This window comes from Gallus gallus, chromosome 9, assembly GCF_016699485.2.
Source record: "Gallus gallus isolate bGalGal1 chromosome 9, bGalGal1.mat.broiler.GRCg7b, whole genome shotgun sequence".
NCBI classification, from domain to species: domain Eukaryota; kingdom Metazoa; phylum Chordata; class Aves; order Galliformes; family Phasianidae; genus Gallus; species Gallus gallus.
This window is the reverse complement of record NC_052540.1, coordinates 1,564,125-1,586,626: the sequence shown is the minus strand read 5'-3', so window position 1 is coordinate 1,586,626 and position 22,502 is coordinate 1,564,125. Positions and strand designations below refer to the sequence as shown.

At 41.3% G+C, this 22,502-nt stretch overlaps 1 long non-coding RNA gene across 2 annotated transcripts in view; it reads right to left on the bottom strand.

Moving 5' to 3' along the window:
• Positions 1-21,293, bottom strand: part of LOC121111495 — a 61,852-nt gene extending 40,559 nt beyond the window's left edge. Inside the window, exons 1-2 of one of the 2 annotated variants that reach the window (XR_005862340.1) lie at positions 21,182-21,278; positions 6,371-6,449 (exon numbers count right to left, since the gene is read on the bottom strand). This is a non-coding gene — a long non-coding RNA (uncharacterized LOC121111495). Of the gene's footprint in view, positions 1-6,370; positions 6,450-21,181 lie in introns of both variants that reach the window. The other variant, XR_005862342.1, reaches the window with a different exon arrangement.
• Between the last annotated feature and the right edge of the window lie 1,209 nt (positions 21,294-22,502).

Sequence of the window (22,502 nt, the reverse complement as noted above, 5' to 3'; positions counted from 1 at the left end):
GTAACAGTGAATGAGGGTAAGAGAGCAGGAAATACAGACAGAAAAAAATATAAAAACCAGACAGGGATTTGTGAATGTGGAGATAGAGGAGCAAGGGAGATTAGGGATGGATGGGGAGACTTTCTGTACTCCTACTTTTGACATGTGGCTCAATTAGAGAGTGCTGGTCACTCTGTGTTGCAAAGGACAAGCTGTGGGCAGAAAGCTGAAACATTACCACAGGGCAGAATGATTAAATGAGAATGACAGAGCAACATTGAAATACTCACGTGAGTCCTGAGCAACAATGAAGGCAGAGAGGCACATAACAGTCTTGACAAAAAGCTTACGATTTCCATAGCTCTACTGAGAAATGTTAATGTTCAAACTGCAAGCTACGTCACCCAACCTTTACTCTGAAGACAGGAGAATGCAGTTGAGAAAGTTTTCAGATAGCTGCCATTTTGTATAATAACATCCACTGGTTGAGCTTACATCACATGCTAAGCTCTATCTTATTCCCACCATGCTTCAGGCAAGTGAATCATTCCAGCTGGACCACTGAATGACTAGCAATCACAGAACAACTACTTTTAATACAAAATGCCATGGTCGGTTTTTGGAGAGAATGGGAGGGAGGCAGGGGAATATCTTCTTCTTACAAGATGCCTGATGTCAAAATGTGGCTGATAAAATTCATTTGTACAAATCCTGTAGAAAAGCTTTTCCCTTTTTTCAAGAACGTCACCCAGTACACTTACACCACCTGTTGCAATTAATTCTCTGTATTGCTCACTGGGCTAAAATCTGATCATTTTCAGTAGAAGGGAACTTGCAAATGATCATCTTTTTAGAGCAATTCCTGATTTGTGTTTGACCAAGACTACTTCTTATGCGGCTGTAATCTACAGTAACTGTTGTCTGACAAGAGCCTTTTAACTGAAATTGCTCCTATTACAGCTGTAATAAAATCATCGTAGAAGATGAAGAGGCTAGCCTTATGGGTTCATCCTTCAACTGCTCCTTTAGGTGAGATTTCCATCATTTATCGTACTTTGTAATACATTAATATATTCAAAAGGATCAGAGGTTTTCACGCCAGCTACTACAGAATCAGGCACAACTCTCTGAATTCAGAAAAGGAGGCTGAAGAAGCGGCTTTGAACAAAATGGTTCAGGGATGTAACACCCAAAATATACAAGTTGGGCAGGTAGGAAGCAGTATTTACCGGAGGGAGCATTGCTAAGGGAAACATTCATTTTTAAAATCAGACCTAGCAAATAATTCAGGATGAGCAAGCATTTCAGCCACTTTCATTTATGTTCTTAGTTCTTTAGCACAGGCTAAAACATGAGCTTGAGGGCCAATACCATGGAGCACTACCATCTGAGAACAGAGAGAGATCCTGTCATACAAACTGGCTACATATGGGGGAAGACTCCAGACCATTACCAAGATGTCAGAGTTGTGTTTCTGGATGAATCGTGCATTCGTACTTTACAAAGTATCATTTAAATTATTGACATTTACCTTGCTGGCAAATTGATTAAGTCTCAAAGCACTGATTATAATTACTGTGACACCTGTATTATTGCCTACTAAATCTTTAAAACATTTGAAAGTTTTTATCACAGAGATACTAAGCATGTACTTACAGCATAGCTTAAAGCGTGTGCCCAGAACTCACCGGCACTGCTTTAGTTGCTGGGTTTAATGTGATTGACTTGAGCACGTACTTAAATACGTGACTGAACAGGGAAATTTACACATCTTATTTATACTGAAAAGGTTTTGGAAACAAGCCAGGTGGACAATAGTTATGAGATTTTGAAACTTTTACATACTGATGTGGCATTTACAAAAATGGGATTCAGACTGCTACAACCCTAAATCCCCTCTGACTTCCACTGAGAATTCCATTGGTAATGAACACACTTGGCCAACTCACCATTTTGACCAAGACTTCCATAATGAAGAGCATGGCAAATGAAAACATTCTAGAGATCTTCCATCTTCCTACAGCTCTCCAAAGCTGTCTGTGGTTGGCACTCTAACAAATCCTATAAAGAAGCTCAATTCCTGTAATGTCTTTGAAACAACTGATTTGCAGCAAGCGCTACAGGTTAAGAACAAGTCTCAAAATCATTGAAACCCAATGTTCTTACAGAAGCAACTACATTTTCTGGAAATTATCCATACTAAGTTGTTTAAACCTTTTCAATCGCCAAACTGTCAGATATCTTATCTATCTCCATAAATATTTGAGGATCTGCCTTTTGATCCATGAAGTAGCTCTGTGTCCATGCAACATTGAGATGTAATAGCTGCCACTGTCCCATAAGTAGAACAAATGCTTCTCAGCCATCCACTTAATTAGAATCTTTCCTTCAGTCAATGTCCCCACCTTAAAAATTCAACTCCTCTTTGCAAACAGCGGTGCTGCTGATTTGCTGTTTTGGATACCTTAAAGTATAGGAATGAAAAAGAGGAAAATTAAAGCCCACTGAAGTTCTCCCAGTCACAGATCTCACAGGGCACTGCTGTTTCTTGGTAACTCTTCCACAAGGACCTGCAGCAACAGCTGCTGCAGCACACTGACCTGCTGACACTGCTACTGGCCGTATCTGACCAGGTTACTTCATTCAGATGCTCTGTCTGTGCTTTAGGCATTAATTCATTGGTGTCTGTGGTTCTGTCTCGACAAAGGAATGGTTATCTGCTTTTTTTTTTGTTCTTGCATTAAGTCAGTGATAGGAAAAAATTAGCTAAGGAACTCCACAGGGTGAGTAGTTAAATGTCAGTGGCATTGCCAATGTTCTTCTGGATTTATATCCCTGCAGCCCTTCCCTGATCTGGATGAGTGTTTTGTAAGAATGCAGAGTATATATTAGGCTGCCAACGGTGAGTGATTCCAACGGGCCCACAAAACATTCTTGAGCTGGAGCAGAGAGAAATCCCCCGGCACTCACCAGTCCTAATTCAGACAAAACTCTCTTTCACGTCACTGGGAAGACGGCCAGAGGAAAGGCTGAACACTGAAATCCACTCCTAGGGTGGTTAATGTCCCAGAGGAGCTCGTCCACCGCTATTCGTTATTTCCCTGGGCTCTGGATGAGATCCTGAATGCAGTGAAACTGCTGCAGTTCCGCTCATTGTGGAACAGCTCTTTTTTCAGCAAGCCAGAAAGGAAAGGCAAGAACAGGCAACAAGCCTAAAAGCGCTCAGTCAACGTTCACTTGGCTACAAAGCCCAAGCTCCTTCCATAGTCCTGAGCAAGATGAAAGAGGCCTGTGCGTGCTGGCTCTTAGTGCCTATAAGCAACCAGAAAACTCCTCCATCTCTCCTCTGATCACCTATTGTTCAGTTTTAAGAATAGTTAATTCATAGCTACCTAAAATAATCTTTATTTGCTTTTAATATTAGCAAGTAGGTCATGAAACAATTCTATTTTCCAATACATTTAATACACAGAAGGGGCTTAGAAGATTCTCACTTATGAAAATTCCTGATGCTTCCCATGCTATTGTATCAATTAAAAACCTTTTGCAAGTAAAGAAGATAATTAAAATTGTTACCATTTATAATAAAATGGCTAAGTTGGTGATATTATAGGAAGGGTGCTAACTGTCACTGATCTATTCTGATCACTCAAAACATGCGAAAAGTGGGGACAACCAGAATGGTTGATAACTCTGTTAGAAAGGCATACTAACTGTTTTTCATTTGATCCATCTATAACAGACAGCCGTAGAGTGCCTGTAGATGTGATGCTGCAGACAGTAGTAGCCCAAGGAGAAAAGTTCTTCAGTGAAACAGAAATTATCAAGTCTGAAAAAGCCCACCTAAGCCAAAACATCACCTTTTTTTTTTTTTTTTTTTCCCCTGTGATTTTATAGTTTCCATAATTTGGTCAATCATTCAATAATTACCTACACTGAATGTAAATTGTCTGTATGGGGTTTGGTCCAAAGAGGATGAAGACAGTTTGATGAAATTGGGGATACTCCCTCTGATCAGATTTTTTTTTAGGTGAGTGATTTATCCTGCATTGGTTGAGTACCTTGTAAAACAAAAACGGTACCAAAAAGTAGTCTGGATATCTAAGTGCCGTCTTTTTGGTATGAGAAGATCAGATAATGACACTCTCCCTGGTCTCTTTCACTTCAATCCTTCCTCCTCCACCAGATATGGTAAGAAAGATAAGAGAGAAAGCAATATCCTGTAGAAAGCTGCATGCAGGAAGCCCATCATTCTCATATAAGATTAGTTCTCATACTTAATAATCACTTGCTTTTACCTCTCTTCCCCCAGAGACTGGAACTTCCACACTTAGAGCGCCATACTAACTCCTTCCTACAGAACAACAGATCTAAAAAAAATGAGCACCAAGTATATAGGATGCTTATTCAAAATATATGCCTTAGCATTTTGATCAAGCCCTATATTCAGCAGTAGGTTCATCTTCCTGAGGTTAGGTCCACAGTCATTTGGTTTATTCTCCTTCATATACACCTACTTGGCTGTGGTGTCATTTACTAACAGTGTGCATGCCAGTCAAGCCCTCCCCTGCTTGGATGCAGGCGAATCCAAAGACTTCAGCTTGGGATTTGGGGGGGAGGTACACCCTCTTTGTGGTATACATTTCTCAACTATTTTTTCCTAACTGTGCCCTCTTTTTAGAATACGCTAGACAGCATCATGAAATTGCATTGCTCCCATAGTTTGTGGTAACAAGCAGATGGAACATTAGTGGACTAAAAGCTCAAAATTTAAAACTATGAAAAAGAGAGACATCTGTTCTTATTTTTTGCTCCTACAAACCATGAGGAGAATGGGAGGAATTCAGAGGATGTGAACCAGAATCATATGGTATCCATCAAAATGCATATGGTTTCTCTCTTATCTTTGTCTCTACAGTACATAAATAAATGAAATTGATCCCAGTATAGCTGCATGTAAATAACTTTTTGGATGACATTATTAGGTCAATTACTCTGACCTGTCATAGACTAAAAGAAAAATGCATTTTTCTTACATCCCTAGGCTCTCCAGTAATAATACTGGCTTGTATCCAGTCTTTTTCAGCTACAATTCTATCAGGAGGAGAGACAATGAGTGATACGTACAACATGCATCACTCCTCTCACAATGGGATTTTACCTTGCTATTTCAACACAGTTTTGCTCCAAAACCTACTGTTTAGTCATGGACAAGCATCCCATTTTCCCCCCTTTACAAGTGTTTGTGAGCTGTCTAATCTCAAACTAAAGGGCAGGCTGAATATAATGCAAGTTTAAATAAGTCTAGCAGTTACACTTGTCCTATCCAACTGAACTACTATTATCATTCTTAATGACCACTACAATAAGACACAATGAGCAAGTTGCCATTACAGTTACTGACCCTCACAGGGAGGTGGTCTGAGCTCCCCTATAGAGTTACTCTACATTGAATTTCATTTGCAAATTTGATGGACTCATTTACCTCTCCCTTCCTTTAGCTCACTCCGTTCTGTGAAAAGCTAAAATCCAAGGAATAACAAGATATTATATAATCTACTTATTTATATTATAAATTATATTATTATTGTGGTTTATATTATAAATTATATTATTATATATTATAAATTATATATTATTATTATATAATCTACTTCTATATATTATGTATTTCCTTCCCTTCCCACCCTCAACAAAATTTGTAACGAGTTGAATATAAACTCAAATCCTTTCTTCAAATGTAAGTGCAATGTATATATTACATTACATTATATTTATTATATAAATAACTCAGTGCAGTAAGTTTTGTGAGACCAGGATGGTACAAAGGATTTCCACACATCGCTGAGACGTCCTTAACCAACCTGGAATTCACTGCTTGGTTTGCTCTGCGATCCCTGCCTTTGTCCTCCCACTACAACTGTTTCTTTACCAATGGAAATATGAATTCTTTTGGAGTTACCTACTGAGAAAAATCAGATTACTCTGTTTATGACATTGCAGCCTGATTTGTGCTGAAAAGCCGAATACAGTAACCACCAAGTTTCTGGCAATACTTCTATTAAATATTCTCAGTAAAACAAGAATATCTGAGAATAGGGTCCAAGAGTGTCAAGGAAGAACTGCTAAGCTAAGTGAATCTACAGTATGTACTTGGGAATGTCAGGAAAAATAGAACCTATTACCTAAGTCTATGCTAAGAGAGTTTTAAGCTACTAAGTTCTGCTTCTCCATTTCAAAGGCATCCCAAAGTGCTTTTGCAGTAATTGTACTCATCATCACAGTGATACATGTTAATCAAGACATTCCACTGTGAGGAACTTCTAAGGTTTTTAAAAAGTATATTCAGCTGTTGATCTTTCTTGTCTATATTCCTCACAAGCTCCCTCACCACTTATGTACTATAAAAATGTTCTGATGACATCAGTTTTCAGCGTTGGCCTCCAAGGAATCTTTAACCATGGATCAACCTGAAGGATTAAAGAAAAAAAAAAAAAAAAGGTAGTATTTTTTCCAATTTCTCCTCCCTCATCTAACTCCAAAAATGACTGATTATGAATAAAATTAATTTGCTTCAGAATATTCTTTTGGGAACACCAGTTGTAAACTGGCAGTTCCAGCTTGGATCAGAGTTGTGTTTTTGTTTCTCAGTCTGCTAAATCTTAAAGCAGAGTCCAACAGATGAGTTGTTGTAATCAATCTTCCCTGGAACTGCTGTGGGGACAAGGTTTGCAGAATTTTCTTTACAGAAACCTGCACTCCTGGCAGTGCAAGACCTTTGAAATTAAAACTACACCTGAGAGGCTTCGATAAATTCCTTTCCACTAAGCAGCTTAGAGACTGCTATAAAATTCCCCAGACAAAAGAGGAGTCAATAGGCAAAGTTTTTATTCATAGAATATCTCACTTGAACAAACAGCATCATCCTCTAACTAATAGTCTCACAGTCTTAGTTATCACAGAGGGAGACTTTTAAAATTTAAGAGTTAGAATTCAAATAGTGAAGTTGTCATACCCGCTTATCCTTCAAATATTTATCATTTCAAGACTCTACTGCTCTTATACGTTAATTGCTTAAAATCATTCATTAACAGAAAAATATATACCTTTGAAATTTACTCTTATTGCTAAAATTAAGTATAGGTTTCAGGGTGAGAGAAGGAGTTTGCATGGGTTTTATGTGTTTAATTACTCCAAATGGAAAATCAGAAAACTCCAAGGGACAGCTAACTTTTTTTTGTAAGTGAACATTTTGATGCCCAAATGTGAGACTTTTTTGGTGCCCTAAGGTCCCCCTGCGACAAAGGATGCATGTTGTCAACATTCTGACATCTCCCTACAACACAACTACAGTAGAGAATCTAATACCTCATCCTTCACAACCCTCCACATAAATAAGAAGAAATTATCACGTAGGACAATGCAGAAATTGAAAAGACTTAAAATATTGTGCATATTCATACCAAACCACATTTCCCTTTGTCTCTGCTAATCATCAGTAAAAACAAAGGCCAGTACATTGTCCTGGGCAGGATTACACCAATTAATGCCTTATCAGCATTTAGAAAGAAAGGATGAGGCCAAAATCAAAGAACATCAGTAACAAGAGAGGAGTGCATCATAAAGAACAAGCAGACCTGCAGTGAGAGGCCTACTTGCCACGTGGTGCTGAGCTCCTTTTTGAGGCCTGGTCCCACCGATTTCGCTCAAAGGGAGCCCCACTGACTGAGGAAGCAGTTAATGGATCCCACTGAGTTATAATCAGCTTTGATGAATCCCATTAAATTGAATGAATTTCTCCTAGGAAGGACTGTGATAAACATATTTCACAGAGCCATAGAATTTCCCAAGTTGGAAGGGACCCACAAGGACCAACCCTTGGCTCCACACAGCACCACTCAAACCCTATGTCTAAGTGCCTCCAGGTTTTCTTACCTGCACAAATTAAAAAGATCACAGATTGTTATAAACAGACTTTTAGTTTTGCTTTCTGTAAAAAAGAGATTTAAAGCGGTATATGCAAAACTTGAGGTTCCATAAATACGTCACTGTGTTAAGGCAGTAATTTGTATGAATTCATGTAATTTAATCTGAGGTCATTGCCACATGGCAGACTATTTTCTGAAGAATCACCTATGTGAGTTATTGACACTCACATTACAGGTTAAGAAAGGAGGTCCTTCAAGGACGCAGCATTGAAATCTCTGCTAATCACCTCACAGCAAGTGTGCCCAGAGTAATGACACTACTTCCCTATCCTCAACCCCTTCCTTAACAAAAATGCCACAAGAAAAAATCAAAACTTGCTTAAGGACAGCTCCTAAAAAAATAAATAAATAAAAAAAATACTTCAGGGCAGCTTCTAAAAGCATACAAGAAAGCTTTAGGCCCTCATAAGTGCAGTACAAGACAGCAATCAAATCCTATAGCATAATTAAAACATGACAGCCAATGTTTATTTTGTCAGCACAGAACACGCAGACAGTTCTCTACAACCTGGCTCGCAGAGACATAAATTAATGTCACAAATTAAAAGCACAAATAAAAACAAGAATATTTTGAGAATTTGAGCAACTGCTCTGAGGGAAGTAACGCTCCCCCTTCAAGCCCCAGCCTTGTTAAGTGCTCCCAAAAAAGAAATGTGTTTGTTGTTTTTCTTTAATTAAAAGAGAAAAACAAAGGCACCAAACAGCAGCCAGGAAGACCTCTACCAGCAAAACCAATAGGATAAATGAGCTATGCAGACCACTGATCTCCACTGAAGGTACAACGACCACAGTGGCCACTCAGTGCCAGTTTCCTTCTTGTACTCATATACACAGGAAAAGGGCCCACATGGAAACTGTATATTAACCAGAAGCTAGCTATCACCCAGCCAAATAGAAGTTACTATGAAGTGATGCAGGAAGCACATAACTGCGCCTGAAGATGCACATGTTCGACATCAAGGACGTTAAGTAGAAAGCTACAAAGAGGCTGGCTTTACAAAGCCACTCTAAGAGGCCTAGTAATTGATACCTTTGTTCAAACAAACCTTCCTGAGATCTTGGAAATATACTTACTTGAAACATTTATTTGCAGGATAAGAACAGAGACAGTCAGAGAGATTCAATTCAACAGCATCCAACCTACTCTTAACAGTGAGATCATTTTAGGGGTCTCGGTAATGCTCCTCTCTGAACTTCAGAGAGAAGAGATGCAGAATTTTCAGCTCTACACAGTTGTGTGATTACCAGTGTTCTGTAGAAAAACAAGACAGCAGGTTTTTGCTAGGCAAACCACTGGTTTAAATCTTCTGATGAAAACCACATTTTATTTGTACAATGCATCTTAGTTCAGATGTTTGTGTCAAGAAAAAAAGTCTCATTTTCAGACAATATGTAAGCTTACCAAAGAGCTATTTGAAAAACAGATCTTAACTTGTAAAGTAGAGTGGGGGAAATAAATACATCTGTGAATGAAAATAAGAAAAGTATGGAATTCCATTACGACACTTCCAGTCATTCAAACTACAGCTGCACCCATTAATATTTATGATCCGGTTATCCTTCCCCTCTAAAACAGTATATTTCATAACTCCAGAAGACAATATGCAGATCCCATATGTTCCTGTGAACATCTGCAGCCCATAGCCATCTATGTCAGAAGCACAGAATGTCAGTAAGAGATTGCCCAGGAGTTCCCATCTGATCTGCTGCCTCGGGGACTGGAAGAGCAATAACAATAAAGGGAACCGTGAGCGTTGTTTAATGTTTTCCAATGGATCGTGCACATTAGAAACAGTAATTAATGATTTGGTTTATAATGCTTCGGGGAATTACTGTCCAACAAAATAATGTAAGTAATTTAAATTTGCAATAAAGTTTAAGTGTGCAGGCATTTCATGGCAGCGTACAGCACTGACTTGCCAGAGGAAAGAAACACTGTTATTACAGCCACAGCCAGATAATCCACAGAAAAAGCCATATCAATCCCTTAAGTGATTTGATTATACTTTCTTACCGGGCAACAGTCCTCAAAGGCATATTCAAAACCAAACTCACCTCACTAAAAGACCACAGGAGTAAAAACGCAGCATAGAATTACAGAGAATTGTTTTTTTGCTCCTTTAAGATGTAACTGCAGTCCTCTCCTCCAAGACGTGTCTCCCAGTACTCACAATTATTTACCATCATCACTATTCTATTTTAAAAGCGCCTATATTTAAAAGTGACTTAACCCACAGCACTATAAGACATTAAAAATCAAATCCACGAAATAACTTATATAAAAAATAGCCATGTTTGCCCAAAATTCCCATGGCCATTTCCTTTAAAGGCAAGAATCCTTCAGAGCCTCAGGTACAAATTTAAAATTAATACCTCTCTGTCCGCAGCCCTAAAACTCTTAATCTTTCCCTCCTGGCAGTGCTCAGACAGATTATGTTGTATGGCATGCCCTGCAAGTCAATACGTCCAGGCTTCCTCGAAGCCACAGAATAAATGAATTCTGGAGGAACAGACCTCAGACAGACTCTCTCTACCAAGTCAGAACTAATGCAAGTTTCTTCAGGTCAATGCATCTGCCAAATAATAAGCTGAAGAAAGGGCATATGCAGGTAGCAGCCCCTACTCAGGCTTGCTCTTTGACTTAATGGGTCAAATACATCCTGCTGGATTGCACTGACACCAATCAGAAACCCATGGAGACACCAGATCGTGACAGTTTTGTTCTCTGGTACTGGCTTTCTAAGCAGCATCCTCCTGAATGTTCAGGCTTTGGAGCCAGCGCCCACACCATGCTCTGCTCCCAGGTACAGTGTAACACCTGTGTTCAGAAAAAAGATGGTGTATCTCCTAAGCAGGAGAAAGACTCTGCTCTTTAAGACATTACCTTTATGGGGACTGCTCATCTATTTCCAAAATTCATCTGTACGTAGGTAGAGCGTAACTACTAGTATGTACAACAGGCATCTATGGACAGGAGATCAAGAATCATTTAACCTTTAATGGCGCAACAATGTTTGCTCAGTAAAGATGCGTCTTGAACTAGCATGAGGCAGCACCAAGACAGGGGCACCCTTATCATAGCTGTGTGCCAAAGGGTCCTGAGTGGCCAAGTTCTTGTTTTAAAAAGCATACACCGAGGGAGGGGGGGGAAATAATCCTCCTTGATTCTGGAGAAGGAAGCACTCATCGCTCCACCAAACGCTCCTTGGAGATCCCCACTCTAGTGTAGAGATGTAGTGTTTATTGGGGTTATCCTGCACAATCGGTACCTTCTTCCTCAATCTGCATTAGCAAGGCAGAGTGCAATAGCTTGCCATGAATGCAACAAATTGACAGTCTTAAGTTTTCTGCCTCACAGTGCCTCACTCCGCTTATAAAATTGATATTGTGAGAGAGGCATTCCTGGAGACTTCTCACAAACCACTGCAGAGGATCTTTTTCCTTTCTTGTGCTGATGAACAATCATGAACATCCATCAAAAAATTAAATAGTATGGGAGCTAATCAGGCATTACGATCACTCAGACAGCAGCAATTCTTGTTTGTTTCACAAAAACCTTTGCTTTATGAAGTACGTACATTTTTGTGCTTTATGCCTGCAACTCATATGCACATGAATTATTGATGTGCTATAAAATGAGTATATTTTGGGGGGGACAGAAATGAACTACCTTGAGGCATTTTCATATAAATGACTGCAATTTAACTTTCAAAAACATTTCATTTTTCAACACACTGCTCACTTCAAATTGAAGTCTACATCAGATTTGGCCAAGCATGCCACAAGAAACCTCACACTTACAAAAGATTAACCCGTGAGGATCCAGCATAGAATGAGTATAAAAGAAGCATCCATGCACACCAGGCAAATAACACTCACTCTCCTGAACTTTTAAGAAGCTTTTGCATGAATATTTTCAGAAAGGTGAAGCCGATTCCTGTAATGCTTGAATGGTCTGTTTAGCACATGTGTACATCACTGCTCTTCCATAGCACTGCTCTGAAATCAGCACTAGCAAAACTCTCTCCACACAGCGTCCATACACATTGCCCAGGTCTGCTGGCTACATGAAAGCAAGGGTGGCTTAACTGGACTGGCGTGTGCAATTCCCTCTAATTGTTCTGCTGCACCTGGCTCCCAGCACCAAGCAGCTTATCTTCAATTGGAGGAAAGGAGTAGAATATCTTTACACTTCTCAGAGACTGCCTTCAGTGATGTGTTCTTTCACTCCTCGTTATCTCCATCTAGACTTAGAAACACCTTGTTTCTTAGAGGAAAAGGAAGATAATCTAATCTTTCCTCAAGATTATTTTTTTCCCCAGTCATCAACTCTGTTAAAGACTATTTTATATGTACTATGAAGTTGCTGGATACTAGGTAAATTAATTCCCTCAGCTGAAGGCTGGAGTAGGTATCTGCTGACAAAATATCACAAACTGCTCTCAAGATAGAAAACACAATAGAAAAGAAACCTCTCTAAATACCTATGGATTTGTCTACCCAGAAGTACTGAAAATGGATGAAACTAACCAATTCAAAGTCTGGGCCTTGCAAGCGAATGCTCTAATTCAGAATTAAAGTGAACAGAAACTAAAGTAGAATTTGGTCTACAACAATGGAAGCCAGAATATACAATCTTGAAGATTATTGCTTCTTATTCTAAATAAATCCAGGGTACTAGGTGTAAACTAGCATCCACGGAAGAGGCCAATCCAATTCAACTAATTCACTTACAGTTGAATCTAACAAGAGGCTCCTCTCATCAACAGCAAGTTATTAGGAGGAATCACCATGGAATGTGGAGCTGGACATACCTGACAAGTATTTGGAGCTGGGAATCTCTCTTTCTTAGGCACCTGTAACAAGTCACAGACTGTTTGGGATATAATTCACTTTAACATGTTTTGCAAAATGTGCACTATAGGATAAATTTGAAGCAAGAGATTCAATGATTCGTCAAGCTTTAACACGCTTCTCCCTCTGCAAGTCAGACATCCAAATCCTCCCAATAAACCATTCAAACAATAGTTACTTGTTTGACAATGAGCTGATACTTTCCTATCTACAGATGTAAGGAGCCCAAATTACATGAACTTAAAACCAAGACAATAAAAGCATGGCCTTACACAGCTGCTGCTTCTTTTCACTCTTAGCCCCACGTAGAACTTCTCTGATCTACACAAGGGTTACAGCCACACAAGTCAGTCAGCCCTCCAAAGCTGTCCCAAGACGTGTACGTGTCCAACTTAATGGGGAATTCAGCACCTAAGACAGTTTCAAAATCATTCCGTAGCCAAACAGTAAGAGAGGAGGGGGCTGTGCCTTCCGGGACCTTTCATTCTCATCCACTACACTGCCAGACTCATATATGCTCCATTTAGGATATACCAATGTGTTCTACTTTGAAGAGACAACAGATTTAAGGGCTTCACTGAAAACTCCATAAAACGCAGGAGAAAGTTCTACCACACTGAGAATCCTGAAGTTCTCTCCTCCTCTTGCATGCAACACCTGACAGCAATTTCAGCTTGGTCTGGCTGCACACTTCAACTAGTTTTTACTTTGCACTCTTAATTCCATCCAAGTCTAGAAGTTGCCAGCACAGGGCAATGCCACCTGCTATAAATACGTACAGAAGCATGCATTAATTGACAAGCATTAACCCAAAATGAAGAAGATCCTCTGGACTCTCCTAAGTTGCTTTTGGTTTTCAAGCTGCTTTAAGGTTTTAAAGAAAACAGCTTCTCAAATAATTCCAGATAGAGGGTGCAGCAGTATTGCCAACACCTTCACCATGTCCTACAGGTTCTTCGGCTTGATCCCACTGCAGGCTTCCTCTCTCAGCACTCTGCTGTTTCTGAACGGGTGTCAGACGGAAGCATCCTTTCTATCCTTTCAAAGCTTTAATATATCTCTCTGGTAAAGGAAGCAGGAAAGACTACAAAAAAGAGTATTTTCTTCAAGTAAGTTCCTGCCACAGAATGAGTATTCAACAGTTTCCACAACTCACCTGGTGGGGAAAAAAAAAAAAGGAAAACTTACTTGCAAAGCCCGGTTGTCAGAAAATTCACTGAAAGTAATTTAGTGGTTAAAAAAAATAGCCATATATAATGTACACTGCAAAAAATGACTCAGTAATAACGATGACATAAAAATTTTATAGGCAGCTTTAGCTGTCAGAAGAGTTCCTACGTTATAAAATCAGTGGATTTTCAGCAGATAAATTAATACTGCTTCTATTTATGCAGGAAAAGCTTTGCTCAGGTTTTTTTTTTTGTTTTAAATAGTCCAGTTTATAGCTCTCACTGTATTTCTTTTCTGCCCTTTAGCCTCCAAGACAGAAGGCTTACGTACGTATAAATCAGATTTTCCACAACCAAAAGCTAGTCATGTTTTAAAAAGGAAAGCATCCATACCTATGTAATTTTCTGAAGCCTTAAAGCTTCTGTTTTCTGAGCAGAAGGTATACTTGTCAAGCTTTGAATTGAGAAGGTTAAAGTCAAAAAACCCTGTGATTGTGTGATTAGAAATATGCAAAACAATCAGTCTTCTCTCTTCCGATTTTTACACATTAAATCAAAGGGCCATCAAACGTGAACTGCTTCTGACAGAGTTCATAGGAAAATACAGAACTCTGCATCAGCATGAAGCACGTGGCTTGCTCCAAAAGTAATGCCTCCCATGCCTCGCGTTTGTTTCCATGGGAACTACAACAGACACAGAGAACACAATAATGCTGTTCATTACAGTAAATTTTCAGCTACAAAATGCTATTTTTCCACATAGTCACCACATTTAGCTATGCATTTTTACCAGCAATGAACAAGAGCCATGCTTGTAAAAATCCACACCATCGGAGTTGATCCACTGTTTCACAGATGCTACGTTGGCACTGTTGCTAGGAAAATACTGCCCATGCAGTCCATCTCTCATTAGCCCGAATAGACAAAAGTCTGAAGGCACCAAATCTGCACTACACAGTGAGTGTGGTAGGACAGCCCAGCCAAGATTGACAGTGTGCTCCACAATCTACAAACTTCAACTGATAACTGGCATCATCACGTTGCAAGAGAAGGATTGTCTTCTTCCCTGGCCTGAATGAAAGTTTGAGCCTTCAGCTTAGTCAGCAATGCGATGTAGCAGTCAGAGTTGATGTTTTGTCTGAGTTCCAGGAAATCCAGAAGGATCACCCCTTTCCTAACCCAAAAGACAATTCAACCCCACAACTTTGCTCCATCTGCACCTCTACATCAGCCACCATTTGTCAGAATGCCCCTCTGCTGCCATCTGTCACACGGCAACAACATGTAATGGGATACTGGTGGGAAGGCTCAGCCTCTGCTGCCATCCCACCAACATCCATATCTGACAGTGAGCCAAAATCATAAATAGGAGGCATTACTCATGAAGTAGCCCTCACACAATCAGTTCCTTGTGAAAAAAATAAACCTCAGCAAATTAGTGAGGAATATGCCAGTAAGCATCCAATCTGTATGGAGGCTAAATATCACTAGGGGAAAATAATTACATTCAGAGGTTGAAGAAATACTTTGTTTGCACACTTTCTTTTCTGCAAACATTGAAAGAACTTTTTTCTTACACTATGTGACCTTCAGTCACAGCAGGGATCATTTCATGCGTGCACAGCGATCACTACAATTACACTTGATTTAGTCAAGATCATGCCCACAAGTGCTGTGCACACTGTCATATGTGGAATATGGAAAAACATTAAAGAGGACAATTCACCACTGAAATGTATCTGTTCAGGGAAGAGGAAAAGAGAACGAAGCAGCTTTTATGATTTCCCTCTCCGGGGGCAATTTCGGACACATCAGCAGCCCCCCACCAAAGACAGTGGTCTTTTGATTCACTGCAGCTCAGTTCAGCAGAGCACAGAAACCAAGGCTGGCTGTACTTCTGGCACAGGGCTGGTGATCACTCATGTAATCCTCAAAGGGGGATGAACCTGCAGATTTCCATCTGATGAGGAAACAAACTGTTCCAAGGAGTAATTGTACATTGATAGGTGTGGGAATACTTAGATTTCTGCAGGTGAGAAAAGAGACATCAAGCATCGTTAGAGGGAGATAACCTTGTATCTCACCAGTAGCCCAAGAAGGCTGTCATATTTCTGATGGAGGCTTGCCTAAGGAATGTGGAACATCATTAGCTGAGGGGAGGCAAATTCAGCCAAAAGGGGTGTGCTGAAAGCAACCACAACTCCCAGGGCCACAGAGGGGCTGAAAGCCCATTTACTTTCTGCTTTGTGTGTTAAGCTGAATGGTCCTTTTTGAATGCTTCAATACTTTCAAAATCTGCTGTCTTATCAACAAAGCTTTTGCTTCTCATCTGTCAGATATTAACTCCTCAGGGGAATCTGCACTTTGACTGCAAATCGGCTCTTCAGTTCTACTAAGGAGCCATGGGGATCGGCACTGCTTTTCTACTTTTAGCAATGCCAAAAACAAGAGCTCTCGCTGCTCGCAGCGTGGGTTTTGAGAGGGGTTCACAATGGGACAGCGATGCACTTTTTATTCAGTCAAAGCAGATAACGAGGCCTGCTTACTGTAGGAAAATACAAACCCACACACAAAGGCCATTCCTCTGAGCACAGGGACGAGGCCAGGGATGAGCAATCTGTGCATCAGGTAGCAGGGGGCACTCAGCCAGCTCCTGCTGCCAGATGGGGAGGTGCAAGGCATGAAGTACCAGGCTGAAGTTTTCCTCTGGGAGACATTAACAGCGTGCATGGCGTGCTTGATCACCGCCACTAGGCCGAGCTTGATTTCATGAAACTAATTCTCAGTTTAATTGAATGCAGCAGTAATGATCAATAAAGGGAAGTTTTTATCTTAACCACTGGATCATTAATTCATAAGGACACCAGTCTTCCAGCAGCATAGGCTAATTAGCCTGACTGTAGGTAATGTATGATAGAGAAATGGATATTGAACAAAGCTCTTCCTCCATACTTTAAAATAAATGGCTGGATGGCTTCATTCATACTGCTGCACCAACATACTTCCAGATCCTTTTCAAGACTGTGTGACCGCATAAGTTCCTATATAAAGCTTAATCCAGAAATCTCTAAGTTTGATTCAGAATGCAAAGTCTGATAGGGCTTAGAGACTGCAAAATCAGAGAGTCATTCTAGGAGAGGGTAAATGCAGTTAGAGATACTGCTGTGAAATCAAAAAGCAAAATGGTTGCAAAGGACATCGTTCAACTGATTCACCCTAAAAAATAAATGATTTCAAGAGTAACTTTATGCCAACTTTACATCCAATCCAGCATAATGTGATTTAACATAAACTTTGTAAGAAGAAATGATACTGTCTGCCATGAACAATCCCATTAAAATACTATAGTATACACATACCTACCCTAGACAAAGTCTGTGCTATTGAGTGAAGTGGTATCACAACAAGTGTGGCATTCATAGCACAATTATAATTTCGGTAAAGCAAAATAATAGTGCTGATTACTAACTTGCCTGTGTATGGATTATTAGGCAAAATGCACGGAGAAATCTAAGGACACGATAAAACCAAAGCAACATCTCAATTAGCTCCCAACTGGATCCTCCAAGGTCCATCAGTGCAATGCTGATGCAGCATAGAGCTCTTGTACAGCACGTAGAGGCCAAACAAGAAGTAAATACCAGTGAGACCACCTGGCATCCACCATCCTGCGCTGGTGGCAATTGGCCCTATGGTGCACCACTCACTCAGATCTGTTAGGCATGTTTTCTCTCAAGGGCTCATTTAATTCCACTGTCGAAGTGTTGTTCAGACTAAGTTTTCCAAATGCATTTAAGAAATGCTGATTAGAAGAATATTTTAAAGTATAGGACTGAAGACAACTGGAAACAGTCACAAGCTTTCAGCAAGCACTGGATTCAGCTCATCCTTGTCAACAATAACATTTCCTCTTTTTTCTCATTTATAAATTTTCATTCATTGCTGCATATTGTAAATAGAAAGATTTGCAATTGAGAAGATGAAATAAAATAACATCATTTAAATATGCAATATCCCAGTTTATGGCTTTTTTTCTTCTGGCATCCTGTCTACATAAAATAAAAAGACTCAGGAAATCTAAATGCAAAAAAACTCACACCCACTTTATCAGTGAAGAATTTCCATGGCAATATTGCTTTGAAGCTAAATGGTTTTATTTATAGAGGAAGCAGTTTTCATAGCTCATTTGCATTTTCTCCAGATTACCATAACCATACATGATCAGTTGTTAAGATCTACAGATATTATCTGTTCAGTACCAGCAATTCACTAAAATATTTAAAATATGGAATGATAAATAAATCAAGTGCTTGTGCAACTTGCCGTATTCCCAACACACTGCAAGGGAATGAAGTCATCGCCAAATAGTACAGCTCATGTGGTCACTCTGTATAAAAACAGAAATGTTGAGAGTGGTACAAATAGTGGATATATGGGAAGATATGGGTGTGGAAGAACCAGAACTGCAGAAGGAATGCAAGAGTGGCAGGTGCTGACAGAAGGTCATGATCCACCAAATCTACAGTCAATTTCTCAGGAACTCCCATATGAAAAACATAAAGGACAGTGAATACAGCTGAATTTAGAGATGATGGTGGGAAGACACAGGACAAGGGAAGAGTCAAGAAGGCACTCAGAAAACCAAACCCTAATGATAGAGAGAAATGAAACAATAGATAGAAAAATAGACCGCTATCACCGTGTATCGTCCTGAAGTATACAATGGTCACATTCAAAACTAGCACGTACACACTCAGCCAGCCTTGGAAACACACATGACATACGACCACCATGACCTTACAGCCAGCATACCTTGTTCTCTACCTTGTCTACAGGGTCCATGTGGGCAAACAAGCTGTGGTGCCTGGATGCTGGACAGCCACATCAGCCTCATGCTACTTGGCACTTGTGAGAGTACGACTAAACAAGCAGATACTCTAAATTAAGTTGACCTTCTTTCCATGGAGGTTTGCCACTGTACACTGTTTGCTACGTGTTCTCCTGGCATAGCAAGGGCAGTTTGTTCAAACCCTTGTATTGATCTCTCTCTCTCTCACATACACAGAATGGCCCAGATTGGAAGGGACCACAAGGACCATGAAGCTCCAGCCCCCCCCCCCTCCTCCACAGGCAGGGCCACCAATCTCCACATTTAATACCAGCCCAGGCTGCCCGGGGCCCCATCCAACCTGGCCTTGAACACCTCCAGGGATGGACGGGGCATCCACAGCCTCTCTGGGCAGCTGTTCCAGCACCTCACCACTCTCATAGTGAAGAACTTCCCCCTGACATCCAACCTAAATCTTCCCTCCTTCAACTTAAAACAATTTCTCCTTGTCCTGCTGTTATATATCCTTTCAGAGAGTTGACTCTCCTCCTGTTTACAGGCTCCCTTTAAGCACTGTACGGCTGCAATGAGGTCACCCCACAGCCTTCTTTTCTCCATGCTGAACAAGCCCAGCTCCCTCAGCCTGTCTTCATAGGAGAGGTGCTGCAGCCCTCTGATCATCTTTGTGGCCATCCTCTGGACCCTCTCCAACAGCTCTCTCGCCCCATTCACGCAAGGAAAGGCAGGAAAGAAGGAGGAACAGTCTACAAGTCGCATTGATAACAAAAGCAATAAAGATGCAAAAATCTAAGAAGAAATGTGTTTGCCATGTGCACTTCTTGACAGAAGCGCTGTCAGTGGTTCTAGTAGAGGCTGAGAACACAGCATTTTATTTGCAGAAACCTGTAATTTAGCTCAGATATTTTAGAGCATTGCCTGCAGCTTTGAAAGGAAGTTCGTTGCTAGCAATTTTAATATTCAAGCACAGTTAATCTCTCATCAAGGCAGCACTATAACAAATAGGCATTTTTTCTCAAGAACTCTACACCCAAATACTGGAGGAGGCTCATGAGCAAAACACTGCTCAAAGGATTGAGTTCTCAATGCAGACTGGGCCACACAAGACATGCTGCTAATGACAGAGCAATCACACTCAAGGTACAACACTGCAGCTAGCTCCATCCAACCGGATGCCTCAGTAAGCAAGCTGGTCCCAGCCAGAGATGCTCCTGAAAGCAGAACAGCTGCTGGCTCAGCAAGCAGCACAGCAGCCTTCTCTGAGTGATTAGGCAAAGAAAAATATCATAAGGTGGCTTTTTTTGGACCAATACATTTTTCCATGCTCTCTGTTCTTTCTTTACAGTGGGATCCAAGGTTGAGTTCATATTTCATCTCTCAAAAGGAAAGAGAAGCAGCTGTTCTACGATCAGTTGCAGGATTGCCTACTGGCAGTGTCAAGATCCCCCCATGCCTTCTTCTTGGCAGGAGGAGCACTACCAGCTCTCTTCTTATAGGAGAGATGCTTCAGTCCCCCCAGCAGCTTGGCTGCCGTTCCTGGGCTCTCTCCAACTTGTCCAGTTCTCTCTTGGACTGGGGAACCCAACTTGGACACTGAGGCCTCACCAGGGGTGAGCAGAGGTGAACAGAATGATGATGTCGAGCTGTTGGTGACACTTCTGCTACTGCAGAAGAAGAGCCAGTGGGAACTGAGACAGAAGAGCTGCAGATTGTCTCAAGTTTCTCCACCACCAGTGCTTTCATTTTCCCTTGCTGTCCAGGTGAGGCTGGGTTGCCCACCCAGAAGCAGGGCCTGGTGTGGTGGTGTGCATGGTCTCCAGAACCTGTCAGCTCCTATCTGGCCCAGCTCAGCCATTCAGCATCCTCAGTGCCCTGCAGTGATTGAAACTAGCTGCACCAGTCATGCTCCCACTACACGAAGACAGGCTGCAGACTTGCTGCCAGGGGGCCTGGAGGGGCTGCACTCTGCACACCAGGGAAAGATGCTCCAGAACCATTGGGAAAGAGGTCTTTCCCAACCTTGTCTGTGGCCAGTGGGTGAAGGTGTCCCCTGGGGAGCATGGCACAAGGCTCAGGATGGCACCAATAGGCCGATGTGGGCAGACAGAGGAGGCCTGTCCCATCCTTGGGGCTACACTTGCACCTCCTGGCTCATGTCCACAGCTGCCCTGGCACAGAGGGGATTGGATGGCTCACTGGAGGCTGCCTCTTGCAGAGCAATCAGCAGACCCCCATCCTCAGCACTTCTCATGTGAGAAGTGGGAGACACCTTGAATGCCAGCGGCAGGACCTTTGACATTCACAGTTCTACAAGCTAGATTGCTAACGCCTCAGAATCCACTCACAGCATTTTGGTGTCTTGTGTGCTGCTGGCAAATTCTTAGTGTCTCATGATCCCAGAGGACTTTGAGGACTCAAGAGTCACCAGCAGGAATGGCGACACAGGCTGGACCCTGGTTGTGAGGTCATGGGGTGACAGTGACTCTCTGGCGACATCAGAAAGCACACAGCCCTCTGGCTGTGAGTATTCAATCAGTTCCTTATCCACTGAATAGATCCTCCTTCAAATCAGTATATTTCTAACTTAGAGATAAGAATGTGATGTGGGACTTTAACAAAGGCCTTGCACAAGCTCAGGTATATGATCTATTGACCTGCTTTTTGTTCACTGATACCATCTTGCCACTGTAGAAGGCCACAAGCTTGGTCAGGCACAACCTGCCCTTGGTGAAGCTGTTCTGGCGGTCTCAGATCACCTCCTTGCCTCACACGTGCCTTAACATACCTTCCAGAAGGATCTTAGAGAGATCTTCCCAGGCACAGACATGACGCTCACCAGCCTGCAATTTCCCAGATCTTCCTTTCTCCATTTCTTAAAAATAGTAGTGAGATTTCCCTTTTCCAGTCCCTGGGGCCTTCACCTGACAGCCTTCTCTGAGTGATCAGGCAAGCAGACTCCAATAACATGGATTTCTTATTACATGCTGCAGACACCCAGAGAGCATGCACTGGAGTCATCCATGTGCAAACTTACCATTTTGCCCCAGTTAGCCAGTTGCCCAGATGGCTGATAACTCTTTAAACAAGGCAGATTACCAAGAAAAACTCTTGGGCAACCTATGATTCAAATAGAAAATCAACCTCTTGCTTACCACAGGTACAGAATACCACTTAGGACAACTCTCGGTGAAGTGCTTCCTCTTTTAGAAAGACTCCAAGCCTCTTCAAGCTTTTGTTAATGCAATTGAAAAGCACCACTGCCATTTATTTGCCACAAAGAACAGGCAACAAGAGAGTGGCAATACTAATGTTCCTATGGCTAACACAGCAACAAAGCAGCCCAGTGGTGGGCTGGACACTTCTCAGTTAACCCTCATCAAGTCAGAAGACACAAACTCCATTTCCTGTCCCCACAGCACCTTTGCTTTCAGTCAATGGCTGTTTCACCTTTAAATTGTTGATAGAGGAAAGGCTGCTGCCATTAACTTAGTGAAATCAGCAGCTCTCTCGCTGATATTAGACACATCAAAAGATGAAACCTGGACTATGACTCTCAATGGGCATAACAGACACAACCTTTCTTCCAGCCAGCATAAGGGACTGCTCAAGTCATTGACAGCTACTCTGCTCACTGCATTTAAAGAAGTGTCCAAGAGTCAAAGTGCT